The following is a 13,317-nucleotide window of genomic DNA, read 5'->3' on the forward strand; positions in this document are numbered from 1 at the left end:
GCGTCCCCGCCCGGCGCGTCGGGAATGGTTCGCGGAGCCTGGACCAGGAAAGGCCCTTTCTCTTCTCACCCACCCACGGCCTCTCTGCGCACCGGCTTTGAAAATGATCATAAGGAGCGCCCGTTCCGCTGAGCGCCTGCTCATCGCCAAGCGCACAGAGAGCGTGTGCTGAGGCCGCAGCATCTCACGTGTTTGTCCCGTATCTGCCCCTCCACCATCAGACTGTGGCTTCTTGGGGGCGGAAATTGGTCCTCCTCCGGAGACCTGCTTATGAAAGACTCTCCAGGAATGTTTGTTGATTCAAGAGTCGTTGGGTCCCAAATTGGGGATGTGAGAGAGGTTGTGACACCTGCTGGGGGAAGGGTGGTCCTTAAAAGGGGGGTGGTCATCTGCCCTAAGAGGGGGTCAGGCCTTGTCCCATATTTGAGTTAGTTGGGAGAAGCCAAGGCCTGCGAGACAGACCCAAGTGCAAGTCCTGGTGGGTGACTAACCTCTTACACGGGCAGGACACGGCTCTGTGAGCCACAGTTCCCGCAACTACACAACGAAGAGTTGGTGGGACCATCCCTCTGGTCCCTTCTAGCTCAGACGTGGAGAGTGCATTCGGCCCTGGCTAACATGCACAGGCAGGAGGAGCTCACATATAGCCTGGAGCAGCCGAAGGATCTGGGTCCAGGCATGATCTTACGCTTGGAAAAGCACTTGGAAGTCGGGCTCCCTGTCCCAGGCACAGTTCCCTCAGCGGCCCCCTGAGGTCCCATTCTCCGCCACATTGGGCTGCCTCTGAGTTCACACAGTGCCTTCTGACACCACCTTCGCTGAACTATACCTACCTGCCTGCCTTTCTGTCTCCCCCGCCCACCCAGCCTGTGAGCTCTGGGAGAGCAGGAATCGTCTTGTTCCCCATGCTCACCCCAGCCCTTGAACACAGCAGGTTCATAAATACTTGCTGAAGGAATGATGACGAATAATGATAGATAACATCACCCAGGAAACTGACAAACTGTCCCACTCTTCAGTTAGGTGCTTTGAGATCAACAATTACAACTATTGGCCAAAGATGGAGCCATGGGAAAGGGGGAAAGGAGGAAAGGTGGATATGGCAGACCGAAAACACAGCTGCTCACGGGTGTCAGGGATTCTGGGCAAAAGTTTTGTTTTGTTTTGTTTTGTTTTTTGCAGGTTCCGGGTCTAAACAAACAATTTGATTTCAAAATCTTGTCTCATTGTCATTCTGGCAGCTGATTGCACACAACCCTGTGAATGAAACAGCACACTGAACAAAGCAGTGCACCCTCCTGGAGCCGGGCCTGACCACAGGGCCCTGGGATGACCTCATCCCAGCCGGTCCTGGGGCTTGTGGGGGTGTCTGGAGAGAGACAGAAGGGAGTGAGAGGATTGGAAAATGCTCTGACGGGCAGAATCTGGAAACTGGGGAGCCCTGTCCAGATGGCACCACTGGCCTCAGCCAGTCCCAGGCACTGGAGGGGGCTGGGGGGTGGGGAGGAAGGTAACTTAGAAAACCTAGAGGCAGGTGCTTCAAAGCACTAGGGCTCCTCAGGCCTGGATCCAGGGCAGGCTCCCCCGGACTCCCCTTACTGTGCAGCTGTGGCTGGCTCTGTGGGACAAAGGAAATAATTTCCCTTTTCTAAGCACCTGTAGTATGCCAGCTGCTGTTTCCTTGTATACATCATTCACTTGCTTTTCACAGCACTAGGAGGTAAGTATTTTATTACACAGTGATTTGATGGTTAAAGCTGAGCTGGAAGTCAGGTGTAAAGAAAAGAAGCCTGGGTCTTAGGGAAATGCAGAGCCTGGGGCCAGGAGGGCGGAGAGGGAGGCTGTCCTCAGCCGCAGGCCTGTTCTGATCAGGGGAGGGGCACCCCCTGCTGGTGGCGGACTCCGGGAGGAAGCAGCCTCGGCCTGTGCAGGCTGGCCTACAAGCTCGGCAGGAAAAGACTTAGTGCCGAGGCCACGAAGTGGTCGCTCTTTCTTTCCAGACATTGGTCTGGCCTTCCTGCTTCCTTTTCTTCCCTGAGTTTGTGTCCCTAGTTCTGTCTCCAACCCCAGCCGGCACGGACTCTGCTGGCCCTGGACCGGAGACCTCACTCGCTGTGTCCCTTTGTCAAGGCAAATGGCAAGTCATTAGTGATTTCTACATTCCCGAGCATCTCATGGCTCCCAACCAAATGTCACAAGCCCCGCCTGCCTTATCCTGGGCTCAGGCCCAGAGAGAGCCCCCAGGCAACGAGTCTCCGGTGCTGGCAGAAGACACTGGGCACAGGGATGGTAAACGCTGAGGGACAGGGCCGGGCCGCCAGTGTCTGGTACACCTTCCAAGCCGCCCTCCTCCACATGGTCACAGAAGGTGTGGGAGACAGGCAGTTTCCTGCATTTTTGTGGAGGTTTAGCTTGTGACAGCCTTTTGAGAGAGCCATTTGCAAATACCATCGGGGCTTTGAATGAGCCCTTTGACCTGCCATGCAGCCTCTGAGGATCCACCTGCAGAAACACTAGCAGGTCACGGCGATGTGTGCACACGAGGATGATCCGCGAGCCCGTCTAGGACACAGTGGTCAAATGCTTTGTGGTATCTGTGCAGGGGAGACGTGCGGAAGCGCTTGGCCTTTAAAACCAAGCAGGGCCCTAGCTGGTTTGGCTCCGTGGATAGAGCGTCGGTCTGGGGACTGAGGGGTCCCAGGTTCGATTCCGGTCAAGGGCATGTACCTTGGTTGTGGGCACATCCCCAGTGGGAAGTGTGCAGGAGGCAGCTGATCAATGTTTCTCTCTCATTGATGTTTCTAACTCTCTATCCCTCTCCCTTCCTCTCTGTAAAAAATCAATAAAATATTAAAAAAAATAAAACCAAGCAGGAATGAGCAAGACCCCTCCCCAGCTGGGAATGCCAGCATCTAGGAAACCTTTGTCGAGAGCTTTTTCTTTCCAACACATTTGTGCAAATAGCCTGAGAGTGATCTTGCACTACTAACCACAGAGGCATCCGTTTCACCGTAATCAGATGGCGAAGACATATTCAACAGCCTCTTTTCCTGAAACCTCGCGTTCACTTTCTCTTTGTGGTGTGCAGTTCTCCTAGTTTAAGACTCAGTTTAAACAGCTCCTGTGGGAAAATGTCTCCCTCAGCCAGACCCCGCCTCTCATCCGGGTAGGCAAGCACGCGATAAAGGCCCCCCTCACCACGTGGTGTTTCTTTACCTGACTGGAAGTTCCCTGAGAGCAGGGAATCCTGTATCCACAGAGCCTAGCCCAGCAGCTACCTACTGCTGAGGCTCCAAACATATTTGTCGAAGGAATGTATGAATGAATGAAGGCAGAGCTGTTCTGAACCTATAAACTGGACTGTCTGGGGATGGTAGCCACTAGCCTTGTGTGACTACTTCAATGAACCCAAATGACAAATTCAGTTCTTCCGTTACACCAGCCACATGTCCAGGGGCCAGTGGCCACGGTGGTACTGGCCGACGCAGAGGAAAAACAGGTCCAATGTGGCGGAAGGTTCTATGGGCAGCACTGGACTACAGCAGGAAGGCCGTGCGCGGAGCTGGGCAGGGCCCGGCCTGCACCGCGCCCCCGAATGCACCTACACGAACGGAGTGCCCCTGTGTGCCTGGTGCTGTGCTGAGGTGGGCAGGGGAACATCTCCGAGCACACTGGAAAGAACGCTCCCTGGGCGAATAAACGCAGGCCAAACGGAGGAAGCAGGTATTGTCAAGTACAGGAAAAATGCACAGATCAAAGGAGGGAAGTAAAAAGAGGTGTGAGTGCCCCAGTCGCCTAAAAAGCAATGTTTCCTTTGTATATTTTAAATGGATATGACGATGCCAGAATTATTTTTTGGAGAAGTAAACATATTAGACAAAAATAATCATGCTGGCTATGGAAATCCAGCCAAGGAAAATATTTGTCTTCATGCAGCAACCACAGAAGGCCTGCATGTGGCAGCCATGGGTTTTCTGGGTAAGAGAAGATTTACAGTGGTATTTCCTGTTGCTTCCCGTAACCATTGAAATGCCCTACACATTGCAACAGCTCAGCCTCCAGATCATCTTCCTGACACTGCCTCTGGCACACGGCAAATGGGTAAATACGTTTCAACCGTGTGTCTGAGTTTTCTCTCAGGAAAATGTACCCGCGGGTCCTCTCCATTTCTGCCAAAGGAACTCTCCGTCCAAGTGGTTAAGGATGCCTCCTTGTGCCTGGACCAGACCCAGCAGGCTGGGGCGCAGGGTCCCCTGCACTTTTTTTCAGGCCCAGGCTGTCCCCCAGGCTCCTCTGCTTCTTCCCCATCCCCTCCCCCATCCCCCCTGCCCCCAGAAGTCCCTGTGGCTGCCAGGATCCGCATGAGCTGGGAGCCAGGAGGTAGCAGCTGAGGACCAGCCTGTGGGACTGGCTCTCCCAATTAGTGTATCTTATTGATGCCTGGAACCCCTGGGAGGTGAGCAGGAGGGGGTGTCTGTTTTAAATAAGTGTCTGTCCTCATGTCTGTGAGCTTTACACCTGAGCTCGGTGTGGGAGGCCAGGCCCGAGATGAGTGCCCCTGCCTCCTTCCTCCCCTGGGTGGGTGGACCCAGGAGAGTGGGCGTGCCAGGGCAGATGGGATGGTGAGCACTTCTAAACGCAGATTTGTCACAGTTTCATGAGTGTTTGTGCAGGCTTCCTGTCAAGGGTCCTCCAAGAGTTCATTTTACAACCAAGAGTTTGTCTGTGAAATAGCAATGGCTTGGTAAAAAGAGCGGTCATCATTACAGCGTGCTCCCTCTCGGGTTTCAAATGAACCGACTCCTTCCGTCCTGCAGTGTTAGGAGCTGGGGAAATGCCAGCTTCCGGTGTGTAATGAGTCCTCGCACCCTCATTGAAAGGGGGCTGAAGGAAGTCGTGCCACAGTCTCTCAGACACAAGAGAGCATTTTAAACAGGTCGGTAAACAGGCGTCATTCAAGACCATTCCAACTTTTTCATGGGCCATGAGCTCCTTCCGCTTCACAGGGACCAAGTGCCATGACTAGGATCCTACCTGCAATGGTGGGGGTGGGTGGGGGGCGGGGCAGAGACCCCCCCACCATAGTGTTTCTTCTTTTACTAACACCCAGCTTTAAAACTTCCAAGAACAAACAAAAGCTCCTCCCCTCCCCTCCCCTTGCCCTGGGGGAACCGTCCCTAGGCCTGGCATCTCACTATCGGTGGGTGTTTTTGTGGGTGGGGGAGAATGAGTCAGTCTGAACCAGTGATGTGCTGGGTAATGTTTAACTGTGGGTTCACTGGATAAAAAGGGAAGCCCTGTTGTATAGGGGTCTCTGTTGTGTAAACTCTCCCACGGTGGTCAATTTCAAGGTACCAACGAGAGGTCATTGAGTGTGGAGTTGGAAAGAGACACACAGTAGCTCACCAGTATACAACATTTCCCCCACACCAGCACAGCTGGCCTTGTCCGGAGGCCCACTGGCTGCAGGGGCAGCCTCTCCCTCTCCCTGCAGGTTCCAGTGGCCAGTGATTACTCATGCGGGTGCAAAGCCTGGCCCTTGCCTGAGGGACTATGCTGCGGAGTGAGTTACACCCAGAGCATCTGTGGGCCAGGCTGAGGTCTTCACCTGAGACAGAGCCAGACCCTTCACCCTGCTTCCCACATTCCCACTGTGTGACAGCCTGCCTCAGTGAGTCAAATGCACCGACCCCTGCCCCAGGCTCAGGGAACTTGACTGAAGACACCCAGCTTCAGAGGGACTTCCTGATGTCCCATGTGACCAAGGCAAAATGGAACCCAGGTCTCTAGATTTCCAACAAAGTGTCCTTGCCATCACCCCTCAGCTGCTGCTTCGACTCAAGACTTAGTCCCTATGGAATGAAGCTGTAGCCAAACACCCGAGTGTGGTGTTCAAGACTCTAGAGCAAGCATGTCAAACTCAAAGGCTAGCACGGGCCAAATAAACAAGGTTTGAGTTTATGTGGGCCGCAAAAAAACGAAAGCTTCAATTTTTATAGAAACGTAGGTTTATTTCGATAGATATGCTGAATACAAAGGGCTGAAATAAGTGAGTCATCATTAACATAAAATAATAGGACATTTTAATAAAAATTAATATTTTTTCTTGGACATTAACTTACCAGACACTGAATAACTGCACAAATTAATAAGCGTCACGCAAACAAACCTATTTTTCTTGTTCTCTGAAAGCGAACTATTTCCTGTTGCGCACACCAAACAAGTCAGTCCAAGACTAATTGATGTGGCCATCGGCTGCTAGAATAGTCGCTGTTAGTATTAGTGGAGAGAAATGGAGCGCCTGCGCGTAAGGCGTTAAGGGAAATGAATGCAACACGATTATAGTAATCAGTCATTAGTGAATGTTGTAGTTCATTATTAATAAGTATGTATAACAGGATATTGTAAAAATGAAGTTACGAAGTTTTTATTTAAATGTTTCTTACATACCGTTATGTTGGCTGGGCCGCAAAAATATTCGTTGTGGGCCACCTGCGGCCCACGGGCCACGAGTCTGACATGCTTGCTCTAGTGCTTTCATTCCGGCCGCCCTTTCCAGTCTCGCTTCTAGGAATCCCTCTCACACCTTGACTTCAGCCAGAGCCTTCTGTTCCTCAAACCTGCCCTGGGCTCCTTGCCTCCATGCTTTCGATCCTGTTGTTTCTTCTTAGTCCTTGCCCGCTGCATCCAAGGCATTGTACTCCGGAACATAATCTCCCACATGGGCTCCGCCTGTCCTTGCCGATAGCAGAAGCCTTTCCAAGAAGCATGTGCACAGGAAACTGGTCCCCAGGTCCTCAGCTTCCATATTCGTGCTTTTCCTAAAATAGTCCGCCTACAACCAAAATAGTCCATTTTCCACCTCACAAAAGAAAGGAAAACCCCTCATGTATCTCCGTTTTTACAGGGTGCATTGCGCTGGAATATAAAAATGGATGTTTCAAAACATTGGCTTGGGGGAAGGCTCCTTAGGGTTTTCAAGGTCAAAGAGACCGTGATGGAAACCCATAGCCAAGCAAGGATGGCCTGGGCTCTGGTGCCAGGCAACGGGTTTTAGCCTCGGTGCTGCAGGAAACGGGGTCAGTTGGCACCAAACACTCCACGACAGGGACTTTGGCGGGATTTGTTTTAGGTCAAATTTCCCCTATTTCTTTACTTTACAACATGGGGCCCTCGGTGCTGTACTGAGGGATCTAGAACATGGCAAATCTCAGATTTGATGGGAAAAGGGATGGGGTGGGGAAGTTTAGTACTGCAGCTTAAGTAATTGTATGCATTTGAGATTACAGTGATAATCGCTAACACAGGTAGTGCTCCTGTGCGCCTGTCGCTGGTGTAAGAACTTGCTATCTGTTAGACATGCTGAATCATTACTTCATGGCCACGAGGAAACCAAGGCTGCGAACAGAGGCACAGTGCCTTCCCCGGGGTCCGCAGCTGGCAGATAGAGGCTTCCAACCCACGTGGGCTCAGAGTCTGTGCCTTAAACACAGAACTAGACGTCTTAAGGCAAATGCAGGTTTGCTGTTTAAGCTGAGACTAGGCTTTCTGCTTCCCGTGACCTGCTTCCTTTCCTAGCGGGGCGTGGATTTGGTAACTCTGCTCTGCAGTCGGCGGAAGGACTTTTTCGTCATCTGGTCTCGGTTTATTCTTCTGCGTGGAGATAAGATGAGAGCAAATGGAGGAGAGATTGAGGGTGTCGCTCAAAGAAGAGATGAGGGAAGAAAAGAAGTGCGGGGAAACTGCCACGGGGATGGGCCGGGTCCTTCTCTCCTTGCTTCTTCCCTTGCTCGCTTTCTCTGAAATCTCTTTCCGAAGCTGCCTCGGTTTCCTTTCTAGTCCCTCACCATCAGTGCTTTCCCCTCGGATTCAATCAACACACCCTCCTTTTCTCAAAGCCGCTTCTTCTGAATAGTGTCCATTGCTGCTTAAAAAGTCCCTTCCTATTCCCTCATTTCACTGCTAATGGCAAAAACAGCTTCAAAAGATTGCATTTTTTGAGGGAGGAAAAAGTAGAAGGATGGCGTTTACTTTTACTGAAAAAGTAAAAATTCTCTTTTATTCTAGTGAAGGGAAAGAGAAAGAAAAACAGTGCAGCTAGCAGAGGATGGTTTCGATCCATCGACCTCTGGGTTATGGGCCCAAAATGCTTCTGCTGCGCCACTCTGCTCCCATAGGTGTAAGTATCTCCTGATTCCTATAGAAAGTTTCCTACATAATCTCTGTCCTAATCTCTTTACACAGCGCCGTCTAATGTCTGGTAAAAAGAAAAAAAAAAATCGTCATTACTGTCTAGTCTAATCTGATTGGCTAGTTCCTGGCGCGGCAGGGGTTTTTAATTGGTTTACAGGCCCGTTTTCTACGGTAAACCAATAGGCATAAGCGGAGGAGCGAGGCGGGAGCCAATCGCGCGTGGTGTGTTGGCATCCCGGCAAGCCACCTCTGCGCCTGGCGGCTGCTCAGAGGAGAGGGGCTGTTGGTGTGGCTTCCATTGTTCAGGATCTGGGGCGCCCTGAGGGGCGACAGAGGCCGAAGTCCTGGCGGGCGCTTTGGTTCCCGAGGAGGCCCGGGAGGAGGGTTCAGGCCCTTGGTGCCCCACATCGCATTTGATTTCTATTTGTGTGAAGTGGCCTTCCCTCGGGTTAAGCCAGCACCTGATGAATCTTCCTTCAGTGAGGCATTGCCGAAAAGAAATCAGGACCTTGCTCCTAATTCTGCTGAACAGGCCTCTATCTTTTCTCTGGTGACAAAAATAAACAATGTGATTGGCAATTTGATTGTGGCTCCAAGGACATTTGAAGTGCAAACTGAAGAAGTGCGACAGGTTGGATCATACAAAAAGGGAGCAATGACTACAGGACATAATGTGGCTGACCTGGCGGTCATCCTAAAGATTTTGCCAACGTTGGAAACTGTTGCTGCCTTAGGGAACAAAGTCATGGGAAGCCTAAGAGCACGGGATCCTTCTGAAGTTTGGACCATGCTGACCAATGAAACTGGCTTTGAGATCAGTTCTTCTGATGCTACAGTGAAGATTCTCATTACAACAGTGCCACCCAGTCTCCGAAAACTGGATCCAGAACTCCATTTGGACATCAAGGTGTTGCAGAGTGCCTTAGCACCCATCCGACATGCCCGCTGGTTTGAAGAAAATGCTTTTCCGTCCACAGTTAAAGTTCTCATCAGACTTCTGGAGGACCTGAGGATTCGTTTTCCTGGCTTTGAGCCCCTCACACCCTGGATCCTTGACCTACTTGGGCACTATGCCGTGATGAACAACCCCACCAGACAGCCTTTGGCCCTCAATGTGGCATACAGGCGTTGCTTGCAGATTCTGGCTGCAGGACTGTTCGTGCCAGGGTCAATGGGTATCACAGACCCCTGTGAGAGTGGCAACTTCAGAGTACACACGGTCATGACTTTGGAACAGCAGGACATGGTCTGCTACACAGCTCAGACTCTGGTCCGAATCCTCTCACATGGTGGCTTTAGGAAGATCCTTGGCCAGGAGGGTGATGCCAGCTATCTTGCTTCTGAAATATCTACCTGGGATGGAGTGATAGTGACACCTTCAGAAAAGGCTTATGAGAAGCCACCAGAGAAGGAAGGAGAGGAAGAGGAGGAGAATACAGAAGAACTACCTCAAGGAGAGGAGGAGGAAAGCATGGAGACCCAGGAGTGACTCTCTTCTCTCTACCCTTTCTTACCCAAGGGGAAGATTGGAGCCTAAGCTAACTGCTACTGGGCTTTATATGGTGGCATTTCTGAGGGCTGGGGGAGACAGGAAAGAAAATAAAAATAAACCACGGAAGGAAATGTCATCCCGCTGAATTCTTATGTTGACTTAGTAGCCAGAAGTCTCCCATCTCTAGTGAAGCAGGTTACCAACTTTTCTTCATGATATTGTAGAGTCTCCAGCTCCTTGAAACCTCTCTCAACCAGTACTTTGTTGTTGAAATGTCAACTGTTCATGCCTGGAAATTTTTTTTTTCTAAGAAAAATAAAGTACTTCCTACTAGGGCTCTTTCTTGGTCTTGTATTTCTGTGGTATCTGGCCACCCTTTTTGCTTTCTGTACTCTTAATTGAAAATGCTACTCGAGTATTTTCATTGTGAACGCTAGATGAAGTGGCCTTCCCTCGGGTTAAGCCAGCACCTGATGAATCTTCCTTCAGTGAGGCATTGCCGAAAAGAAATCAGGACCTTGCTCCTAATTCTGCTGAACAGGCCTCTATCTTTTCTCTGGTGACAAAAATAAACAATGTGATTGGCAATTTGATTGTGGCTCCAAGGACATTTGAAGTGCAAACTGAAGAAGTGCGACAGGTTGGATCATACAAAAAGGGAGCAATGACTACAGGACATAATGTGGCTGACCTGGCGGTCATCCTAAAGATTTTGCCAACGTTGGAAACTGTTGCTGCCTTAGGGAACAAAGTCATGGGAAGCCTAAGAGCACGGGATCCTTCTGAAGTTTGGACCATGCTGACCAATGAAACTGGCTTTGAGATCAGTTCTTCTGATGCTACAGTGAAGATTCTCATTACAACAGTGCCACCCAGTCTCTGAAAACTGGATCCAGAACTCCATTTGGACATCAAGGTGTTGCAGAGTGCCTTAGCACCCATCCGACATGCCCGCTGGTTTGAAGAAAATGCTTTTCCGTCCACAGTTAAAGTTCTCATCAGACTTCTGAAGGACCTGAGGATTCGTTTTCCTGGCTTTGAGCCCCTCACACCCTGGATCCTTGACCTACTCGGGCACTATGCTGTGATGAACAACCCCACCAGACAGCCTTTGGCCCTCAATGTGGCATACAGGCGTTGCTTGCAGATTCTGGCTGCAGGACTGTTCGTGCCAGGGTCAATGGGTATCACAGACCCCTGTGAGAGTGGCAACTTCAGAGTACACACGGTCATGACTTTGGAACAGCAGGACATGGTCTGCTACACAGCTCAGACTCTGGTCCGAATCCTCTCACATGGTGGCTTTAGGAAGATCCTTGGCCAGGAGGGTGATGCCAGCTATCTTGCTTCTGAAATATCTACCTGGGATGGAGTGATAGTGACACCTTCAGAAAAGGCTTATGAGAAGCCACCAGAGAAGGAAGGAGAGGAAGAGGAGGAGAATACAGAAGAACTACCTCAAGGAGAGGAGGAGGAAAGCATGGAGACCCAGGAGTGACTCTCTTCTCTCTACCCTTTCTTACCCAAGGGGAAGATTGGAGCCTAAGCTAACTGCTACTGGGCTTTATATGGTGGCATTTCTGAGGGCTGGGGGAGACAGGAAAGAAAATAAAAACTACGGAAGGAAAAAAAAAGAAAAAGAAGAAGATGAGGGTAGACACCAATCCTGGGGATGCCATCTGCATGTCCGTGAAGTTAATTTCCCTCCGTCTTCCAGCTCACAGGGACGCTGGGAGGGGCCAGGGGAACACCTGCTGGGGTCAGGAGGGTGAGGGCACCTCTCTCACCACCTGGGCTGTAGCTGTTCTGGAGAAACGCTCCACCAAGCAGGGACAGCTGGGGTGACCACGAGAGAGACCGAAGGGGCAGGACAGCCCCTAGAATGATGGGGGGGGCGGTCCAGGGGGCAGAGAGGGAGGGTGACAAGTGGGAATGGAACCTCTGACTGGGTGCTGCTGGGAAGCTCAGGGAGTCACACTGGCTCCCTTGCCCGTGGCCCTCGGCCTTGGAGAGTGCCCCCATCTCCAAGAGGGACTGGCAGCCGCAGCACACTCCTCTGCAGAGGGCACTCAGCGGTCACGGGGGCACCGAGATGGGGGCACTCAGTGGCCAGCCCTTGGCCAAAATGCGTCGACCTAGGAACCATGGGGTCACCGAGATGGACGCACAGGGAAGAGTGAGAACGGTACCCAAGGGCTTGGCATTCAGGGTCCATTTGGAGTCTGACTTAGGGAGGAAGCTGGGCTGCAGGTCCCCAAGACTACCTGTAGGTTCAGCGATGACTAGAAGGACTCACAGGAGTAGAAAGGCTCTTCTCCTCCTGGCACAGTTACCACAGAGCGATATTAAAGTCAGCAGCACACGGGGCAGGGCCCAGGAGGGGCCCCGAGCCCATCCCAGCTGCCCGCTCCCAGGGAGGGTGTGTGAACAGCACTCACACTCCCAGCAACGATACCTGGCAGTGGGAACAGAGGGCTGCCAGCCAGGGACACTCACCCACGGTCTTGGTGTCGGGGTTTTGAATTGGGGCTCAGTCAGGTAGGTATGGCTGACCTTGGGGCTCAGTCAGGTAGGTATGGCTGACCTTGGTGGGCAGCCCCTCCAGAGGTGGAGTAGATTGTGTGTGGCCCAAGACCCCACCACATGCCTCAGTATTAGCCTAACCTACTGGCACGTCCAAGGCCCCCCAGTGCACAGAGACGCTGTCACCAGGCAGCATATTCCAGGACTTAGAGGTCAAGTCCCAGGAGCCGGGCAAGGGCCTAATCTTTCCTTGGGCAAGACTAAGACTCCTCTGCCCAGCGACCAACCCAAGTCACTGTGGTCTCTGGAACCTAGAGGGTTTTCCCATCCCCTTCCCTGCGGGCCCTCAGTCCCTGCTGCCAGGCCCTGCCTGCAGGGCGAACCTTCCAGAATCTCATCCATGTCCAGTCTCAGGGGCCACGCCAGATTCTGAGGTTGTCCCAGCTCCCTGGGCTGCAACTCAGCAACCGGCAGCCTTGCTCCGGAGACCCAGTCCCTGCCTTCGTCCCAGGCAGGTGCCTGGTCTTCCGTGCTGCCCCCACCACCTGAGCTCTTGTCCTGGCAGCTTTGAGGCCGAGCCCTGGTTGCTTTGCCTGTGCCCTTCTCTGGGACCCCAGCCCCGCCCCGAGCCCCCTGTGTGGGGCTGGGACCTTGCTGCCCCCTTCCTGGCCTGGACTCTGCATTCCTCAGCCTGGATCTCCCATTCCTGGGTGCCCCCGGCTGCTGGGAGGATTGCTCCTGCGGTCGGAACCTGCCCTGACTCAGCACTGACTGCTGGACAGAGGCTCAGCACCACAGCAGGGACGGTCCTGCCTTTGTGGGTTGTGCAGCCGTGCTGTGCCCTTTGGCCAACACTGCCAGCTGGTCAGACCATCTCCACGTGGTGTCATGGGGCTCTGGAAGGTTCTCCGGGCAAGCTTGGCCCAGCGCTCTGCAGCAGGGGACATTCAAAGGGCCATGGCTGACTGACCACACAGCAATGCTGGGCCTCTTCCACTTGTATCTAGTGCTCGTTCACAGGCTCTTTGCGGGGAGTTCTGGCTTCGCTGTGGACATGAACTTCAAAGCTCTGGGATTCCTTTAGGGGTGGGGGACGTCCAGCCCGCAGG

General features: G+C 52.3%; 2 pseudogenes; both read left to right on the plus strand.

The window, feature by feature from the left end:
- Window positions 1–10,023, plus strand: part of LOC102239808 — a 19,166-nt pseudogene extending 9,143 nt beyond the window's left edge.
- A 427-nt stretch (window positions 10,024–10,450) lies between these two features.
- Window positions 10,451–11,294, plus strand: LOC102240112 (annotated as a pseudogene).
- The last annotated feature ends 2,023 nt before the right edge of the window (window positions 11,295–13,317 follow it).

The sequence above is a fragment of the Myotis brandtii genome, unplaced genomic scaffold (assembly GCF_000412655.1).
Source record: "Myotis brandtii unplaced genomic scaffold, ASM41265v1 scaffold898, whole genome shotgun sequence".
Lineage (NCBI taxonomy): Eukaryota > Metazoa > Chordata > Mammalia > Chiroptera > Vespertilionidae > Myotis > Myotis brandtii.